We start from the raw sequence: 8,802 nt of genomic DNA on the forward strand, positions 1-8,802 counted from the left end.
TCTTTCCCTTTAAAACAGAATTTCACACTCCATCCTCCCATGTACCACCCTTCTCTTAACCACAATTGATGATTGTAACCTTTTAATGGTCCACCATATTCATTCATGGCAAAAGCACCTACAGTTTTGTCCATGGACAAGAACAAAAAAGAGGCATCTCCACAGCATGAAAATGAAGAGGAGACAGGGTTTATTTGAGCATGTTACAAAAGGGTAATCTATTATCAGACTATGAGTCTGACATCCTGACACTGTGGGCAGATCTGATGTATAAATGAGAAAAATGAGGACAGTAGACACATTCCATGCACTCATTTGTGAATTGTAAAAAATAGTGAAATATTTATGTCAAATGAAAAACACTGTCAATAATAAGTGCAGGACAATTTTGTTCTTTTAAGCATTGTTTTCTTAATACTATTTATTAATTAATTCTCAGTACTGCAAAATAAACTCAGGATTAGAATCAAAAATGCATTAGAATAATTAGTAAATTTTCTTCATGCTCACATTAGTTAGATGATAATCCATTGCCATGGATGTCATTAAAAATTGTAACAATTTCATCTAAAATTGATAGAAAGATAATGGCCCTGGTATCATAAAATAGCATTTTATGAGAATGTGTCTACATTATAAAAACCTGAATATAATTTCTAAACAGATGGTCTTGCTAAGGCACCGTTCCTGTCAAATATGAATGACAGGGATGAAGTTCAACTAAATGCCCCTTGTTTCTGTTTTTAGTTTATGTTAATTCAGTTTGAACTGAGAATAGAGAACAGAATAGAGAATAGAGAAAATAGAGCCAACTATTTGTACAACCTTGTGTAAAATATAATGTTAAAAGTTAGGCTTTGTTATTATATGTGTGTTGCTGTGTGTCTTCCATATGTGGTTTTGGTGGGGCAGATATGGAAGATTATGTTAGGGTGAGATAATACAATAAGAGTACCTTAATAACTCACTGAAGTGGCCAGCAGGGCACTTTTTGGTATTTTGGACTAACCACAGTTTGCCCATATAGTGAACAGCATGTTTGAGCATATTGATGTTCATAAGTGCACTTCGTACAAGGACACCCTTGGCTTTAGGTTGATTATCGATCATGTAATTGTATCTTCAGTTCTGTGCCCATATGCTTTGAAGAGAGGAGGAGCTTTTAGTTTAACAATTGATATAGTTGGGTGATGGAAGGAGTACTTTAATGATCTTCCAAATCTCAATGCCATCCATTATGTGCAACATTGCACAGGCATAGCCTTTTGGATTGTCATAATGGGGAATGTGTTCCATCTTTAATTCCTGTGAAGGTCCATGCCAAGGTACTAGACAAAAGAGTCTGCCTGTTAGTCAAATCTTGGATTTGGGTGCAACATTGCCATTTTTCTCGTGTTAGCAAAAATCTACAAGTTAAAGTTCTGTTCCGGCTGTTGATAGAGAAGGTGTTGGACACTGAGCAGGAAGTTTTTTGGATAAATGTAATTTAAATTGGATTAGCATTACAGTACTGACCAGGGGCACACTGCACCATCAGATACAGCACACTTTGATTTGCAGAAAATCTGCATAATCTTGGCTTCTTGCACAGGTGACACTTTCATGTGCATTAATCTGTGCCAGGGCATTGGCCACAGCTGTAGCTTCTGCGGGGCTTGAGAATTATCGTGTTTATGTGATATCTCGCATTTCAAATAGAAAAAAACTGCATACAGGTCAGATCTTAGGTGCACTTGCGATATTTTGTCATAATCAAAACAAATAGGCCATTTGAACCTCTGTTGCATCTGCATATGTTTTGAAGCAACACTTGACACTTGGAGGAAACTTTTTCTGAGTTTGACTAACTGTGAATTACTGTATCTGTCAGTATCTATTTGTGGTGAAGGTGTGGTCTGCAGTTTTGCTGCAGAGGAGGGGTGGTGCAGTGAGTAAAGATGGTAGTGCCACAGAGTTTGGCAGGACAACTGAGTCCTATGTGGTAATCATGCTCTCCTTATTTCAGGGATACTGGGACCTAGAAGTGTGTGTGCACTGTAAACAAACACTCATTTTCCCTGCAAACGCGGTGTGTTCTGGGTCCTTCTATCATACTATTAGGTTTATTAGTAGCCTTTTTACAAAAGCCTGCACAGAACTTGTGATATAAAAACTTGTTTAAACTGTAAAGAGAGTCACAATGTTTCAAATAAAATAAAAGTGGGTACCACTTTACAATAAGGCTCCCCTTATAGATGCTAATAAATAGTTTATAGCTACATTATTAATTAATCTGTAAATGCTTTATAAACCATTATTAATGGTTTATTATGCATTAGTTTATAAAAAGCCACTTTGTAAAAATTATGTTATATACACATGTGGTGGTTCAGACATTTCTAAAACAAGGCAAATAATTCTTATGTGTACTGCCTTACCAGGGTGTTTAATATAAATTTAATGATGCACATAAACAAAACTAAAAATATACAACTAAGTGATATCAATCGTTTGGAATAACCAATAGTAATAGAGCTATTCACATGTTATGTGATGTTAGTTAGCCACTGTAGCTAGCAGCCAAATGGCTCGGTAGCTAGCTAGCTAGCATTATACTCACCTTCATGTCTAACTACTGACGTCGTTGGCTTAGTGCAATCTAGATCATCCAGTCTCTGCTTTTTGTATCTCTTCGAACGTGTGCTAACTGTGTAAGTTGCAGACGCACACAAATTTTTATCTTCTGCTCCATCCATGGCGCAGCAACTTGAACGAGCGCCTTCAGTGTGTCTGTTCGTGCCCCTTTGGCTTGACCTTCCAGAGCGCTCCACTGCCTGTCGCGCTCTGAGAGGAGGGGCTTTCCTTAATAAAGTTAACTGTGATTGGATGGTTGTATAAGCTCCTCTGCGTTTAAATTAAATTTGTTTTCCCTCCCTTTGGCAGCAGAACATATTTTTTTAGCATGAATCCAGCGGGTTAGATCTACATAACAAAGTCGGAGATACATTATAACAGGTGAGACAATCCTCTTTTTTGCGTGGGGCTATTTTTGATTATAGGGCTTGTTTTATATAGCATGTGAAGTTCTTTAACTCTGAACCGATTTGCACTAGACTCCCATAGAGTATTTTACGGTGTTTCGAGGTGATAATAAAATAAATTACTCATTTTTTTCCACCAGAATGTCTTTGGGAATGAGATTGTTTTCCTTCTATTCTGGCGCGCAAACTAAATATAAGGCACTAAGGCTCATTAAATGGCTGCAGAAGAAACACCTGCTAAAAAAGAAGCTTAGATGTCCTGTTTGTCACCATAAGATGAAAAGGATTTCCGTGGTGAAGAAAGACCAATATATGTGGTATGTATAATGTATGATAATGTAGTGCATGTAGTAAATATAACAAAATATTTCGGTTATCAATGCAAGAGGGAGCATTAACCTCTTTTCATTATTATTTTCTTCATACTTAATTTTGTGATTATCTTTTCAATTAATGCTCTTGTTTAAGGGTCCATTTCTTTACTTAACTCATTGATATGTTCTCAGGTGCTGCAAAAGAGCAAGTCATAGGAAAGTTTCCAGAACAATTAGAACTGGCTCCCTCTTTGAGAAATCAAAAACATCTCTTTTCAGTTGGATGAAGTTCATTTACAGGTATATGTAGATGTAGACATTAATAGCAATGCACCTTTCATAATTGAACACCAATACGAGACTTGTGAAATAAAATTAGGGCCTCAGTAAGTAATAATTGCCTCAATTTCTATCACAGATTTTCACAAGGGCTCAGGCTCAGACAAATAGATATGATCGATGATGAAGTGGCTGGCAGCTCCAGAACACTAGGTAGCATCCCAGATAGCAAGGAAACATTGAAACAATGTTGAGTCAATATCAGGCTGTGTCATTGAACCAACGTTGAAGTGTGACGTTGACCTAACGTCACTCTTGCACCCTTTTTTAATGTTGAAACAACGTCAGGTTTTGATGTTGAATCAATGTTGAAACCTGACGTTGATTCAACGTTATATTTTCTAATACTGCTGACATTGAAACAATGTCAGATTCTGATATTGAAACACTGTTGAGCTATGGTGTTGATTTTCCGCCTCTTTCGCACAGTTGCTTTTTATTAAAACAGTTAAATCATGACTGGAAACCTACCTTTCTTTATAGGTATTTTAACCAATACTAAACTACTGCATGTTTCCATCAATACTTCAACCACCTAAACACATAATTGTACTTATTCCTTAAATTGGACACCCTTTATAAAAAAAACCCCAAATGTCTCACAATGTATCATGTCAATATTATTATCCTAAAATAAGAAAGCATTGCATGTGATGTAACAGAGAAAAAAAATAAACAAAAAAAGGGTCAATAGGCATGTTTCGTTTGCTAAATACTTTATTAAAAGACAGTTTCCGATTTACGTTTATATGATTCACAGAAGTTTGTAATTTTTTGCATGATGTGCGTCCTGCACCACCCAAACGATCTGGGGCGTATCGGAGCCATTTCTGCACTGCTTGTGCAAAGACTAACTCGGACATAGAGTTTGCCCCTAACTGCTGCGTCAGGCTCCAATCAAGGCAAAGCGTCTCACCTATAGACACATTTTAAGAGATGGAATTAGCGTGTCTCATGTCTTAAATGTGTATGCAAGTGCTTGTGTGTTTAATCAACAGGCCGTTGTTATGTATTTAAATCACATCTGACAGCTATTACACTTTATAGTTACAAAGTGTACATAACCTTTATATACTTACCATTGCCTTATTTGCCTCTTGTGATTGAAGAGCTCGCTCTGCATTGTTTAGCTCCTCAATGTTGTGCAAGGGCAAATCCAGAGGCAGTACCCCAGCATCTACCGATTCATTGCAGCCGGTATTGCGGATGGCTCTGACCTCCTCACGGAGTTCGTTAACAGCTCTCGTCAGGTCTGACAGAAAAAGATGCTTTTTTTTTAAGTATTTAAGAATACAGACAACTTGTCAAACGTTTCCTTGTGTCACACACAGACATGTACAAAGACACTAGACAGTATTTTATTACCTGGTATTTTCACTCGAGGGGCCTGGGGAAACCATTTTTTTTGTGGGCTGCTCATCCTCTGAGTCACTATATGTGTACAGGGGATTTGGTCTAAAGAAAAAAAGTTGAAAACGGTCATAAGTAATTACAAATGTGCTTTTGGAATATTTTTTCCTAAAGTTACAGTTTGATTTATAACAACACACACAGGAAACGGAGATGTGCAAGAAGGTACAGTATACAAGGAATTTTTGAAGTGCACAAGTGTATACGGCTTTGCATTTATAAAAAGTTTACAAGCTTCCACTTTTTGGACTATATTATGTGGTGATATTGCAGTATGCAAGCACCACAGATATGTATAAAAGACAAGATCATAAATTCTTAGCAATCAAAGATATGTTTGTGAAATAAAAAAAGTTTTACTTGTGCTTTCTTTTATGACTGGTCTGAGTTTCAGCTTCGGACTGAAGGTCAGACGTATCACAGTGTTCACTTAGATATTTCTGAAGACTGCATTCTGCTTCATGCAATGTGTCTGGAAGTACAAACACAATGTATGGCCAGACATAAATTAGGACACGAAAAACTTGTTATTGTTACATTTATACAACACCAATCCAGATGATACCCACCATGGCTTATTAGAAGTCGGACTGGTGCATAGGTGAGCCATGTTGCACCAGGATGAACTCTCCTCTTTACTGCGTCGTGGATCCTGAATGTGTCTCACGGAGGATATGGAGGCCATGACAATTTCTCCCCATTTATCCATGATCTAGGGACTATTTCTGTACCACCAGTGCTGAACTGCACAATGCACCAGTCTTTCATTTTTATCTTTTTTTTAATTTGGAGTCCTTTTTTGCCCTGTCTAGGATAAACAGGAAACAGATAATTACAATATATTTCATAGTCACTACAAAACTTGATCTATTGATTGAACTAAATAATAAATAATAGCTTAAAATGTATATAGGCAACAATTACAAGCAAACCCGTATATGTAAGCATTTAAACACTGAAGATAATAAAATTAACAGTATTTTGTCTAAGTCTGCCATTGTAGGAATTCATGGCACCGAGACAAAAACTTGGCGCACAGTGTGGTGTCAAAATAGGCGCACACCTTTGACGCTGCGTTTTCTCCGTCTTCCTCGTCCACACGTAAATGCTAAACGCAGTTTACGTGTGGACAAAAGGTGCAAACGCAAGTTAGGTGAGCGTGCAGCGTAAAGTTAGGTGAGCGTGCAACGTAAAGTTTGAATTGAGTGCGAATCGAAGCGGGTGCTCTCCAATCATTAAAAGTAACAAAGTCATTGAACACATTTATACAGTTACCTTTACGTTTATCAATCATATATCACAGATTTACAATTTTTTGTAGTACTATGCTAAAAAGCAACTACAGAGCGAAAGTCTGGGTCAAGCGCCGAGGCGACAGCAAGAACAAAGGAACCCTCGAAGCGTTAAAGCTAGCTTTGTAAGGGAATATAACGGAAAAGTATGAAACGAAAATGTTTTCTTTGTTGATAGACTTTGTTTGCAGTGCAATTTATTTGTTGCCGGATTGTAAGATGAAAGTAGACACAATTTCGGGCTCCCACATTTTATCCGAAACTTTACATTAACAAGTTGTTGTTTTTTTTTTTTACTGTTATTCAAATGCAACCGTGGAAATAACGAATAGAACAAAAGTCATTCATTCTTACCTTATACTAATCGTGGTGCAGGCCAGTGCAGTGCATGAACTGATGCCTTCTCCGGTCAATTCCGCTGAGAGTAAATCTAATGTCCCGCTCTACTGTACAAGACAATGGTTACCTGGAGGGATGTACCACTGAGAGGGGTGCTGCGGAATAGTCCAAGTGGTAGCAGCTTTAATTTCCCGCTCAACCATAAATCGATGGTTTTTCAACGTGATTGTTGTCACCTTGTCAACTATAAATAGATCAACAATCAACGATGACAGAACAACAGTGAATCAATGTTATTTCAATGTCAGTGTCAGGTTTCATCAGTATTTCAATGTTGTTTCAACATTGGTTTTGTGTTGACATTTCAATCCTGACGATTCTGATGGTTCAGATGGAAAATCAACATCTGTTCAATGTCTCCTTGCTATCTGGGATGGCAAGACACATTCGACATGTTTGTATACGTGCAATTAAAAGACACAGAATAAACAATGGACACCGTCTTGGTGGTGACAGAGAATTTGTGGTTATAGATGAAAGCTGTCTCCGTCATCAGCGAAAGGTTGGTAAACTCTCAGACAGGTTTGTTAGAATCAATGCAGATCTGAATGTGTCCTCTAAACATGGAAACCTTTACCATAAGTAAAACAAATTAGTAGAAGCAACCATCTTTTTGAATGTTTCTTTGTAGATATTCTGTTAAAATTTATTCTTTTTGTTTTCAGTATGCACGTGGACGCTTTGGAAATGCATGGAAAAGGAAGAAATGGGTATTTGGAATGATGGGAATTAAAGACAAAAGGCGAAGGCTCGTGTTAAAACTTGTTGAAAAATGATCAAGGCGCCACCTTGTTCCTCTGATCAGACAGCATGTTAAGTTGGGTAGTGCCATTATCAGTGATGAGTGGAGAGCCTACAAGAATGTTTTGACAAACATAGGGTACAGACATTACACTGTAAATCACAGCAGGTGGTTTGTAGATCCTCAATCTGGCAGTCATACACAGCATATCGAAAGGGCTTGGATGACCATCAAAGGACATGTCCGTAGACTAAGAGGAAATCGCACTGAGAAGTTGCTGGAGGAACACCTGATGGTTCTTGAGTGGTCATCTTGGCTTGGTTCGCGACACCCTGATGGACCACTGGGACGCTTATTTAAGGACATACAAAAAATATTTCCAGTTTGAACCAGTCTGGCATGAACTTTTTTTGGAGTGGGTGACTGTTTGGTGTTTTAAAAAACACATTTAATTTTACATGTGTTACTCTTACAATACATTGCCATTTTTGACAGTAGTTAAATGTTATTTCAAGCACTGATTGTAATTTAGGTCTAAGTGTTATAAATGGTGACATTATACATTTAAGACTCACTTTTGTCATTTATAAATGTTTATTAGTGATTAATAAATGTTGACATGTTTTAAACTTTACGACAAAGCTATCTTTTGTCATTTATAAATGTTTATTAGTGATTAATAAATGGTGTTATGCTTTACACTTTACAATAAGGCTCCCATTTGGCATTTATAAATGTTTATTAGTCCTTAATAAATGTTGACATGTTTTAAACTTTACAACAAAACTCTCTTTTGTCATTTATGTTTAGTAGTCATTAATAAATGGTGTTATGTTTTACACTTTACAATAAGGCTCCCATTTGGCATTTATAAATGTTTATTAGTCATAAATAAATGGTGTCATGCTTTACACTTTACAATAAGGCTCCCATTTGGCATTTATAAATATTTATTATTCATTAATAAATGGTTTTATGCTTTACACTTTACAACAAAGCTCCAATTGATAGTTGTGGATATTTATAATGCATTTCTGAAGTACAATTTTATGTGATAAAAAATATGTTTACAAATGCTGATTGTGCTTACAGGATAGTAACTTAGTCTGAAATGTTTAATATAGCAACTCTAGATGAAATATATAGGTGAACACATTTGGCTCACTATTTGGCAAGAAACCGGTCAGTTTTTTTCCTCTTTCTCACCCTTAACTAATGCATAATAAACCATTAATAATGGTTTATAAAGCATTTACAGATTAATTAATAATATAGCTATAAACTAT

The 8,802-nt window shown here is 36.6% G+C and overlaps 1 long non-coding RNA gene and 1 pseudogene across 1 annotated transcript; one reads left to right on the top strand and one right to left on the bottom strand.

The window, feature by feature from the left end:
* Window positions 1–3,161: 3,161 nt before the first annotated feature.
* LOC146583480 (uncharacterized) lies at window positions 3,162–8,079 on the top strand (annotated as a pseudogene).
* On the bottom strand, window positions 4,037–5,816 carry LOC146583481 (uncharacterized). Its single transcript, XR_014892281.1, has 3 exons — window positions 5,444–5,816; window positions 5,039–5,128; window positions 4,037–4,925 (listed from the first exon to the last, which is right to left on the bottom strand). It is a non-coding gene; the product is annotated as an uncharacterized LOC146583481 (long non-coding RNA).
* Window positions 8,080–8,802: the final 723 nt, after the last annotated feature.

This window comes from Mchenga conophoros, linkage group LG1 (assembly GCF_057382185.1).
Source record: "Mchenga conophoros isolate Kocher_MC1m ecotype Shallow Benthic linkage group LG1, M_conophoros_male_GT1.1, whole genome shotgun sequence".
Classification (NCBI taxonomy): domain Eukaryota; kingdom Metazoa; phylum Chordata; class Actinopteri; order Cichliformes; family Cichlidae; genus Mchenga; species Mchenga conophoros.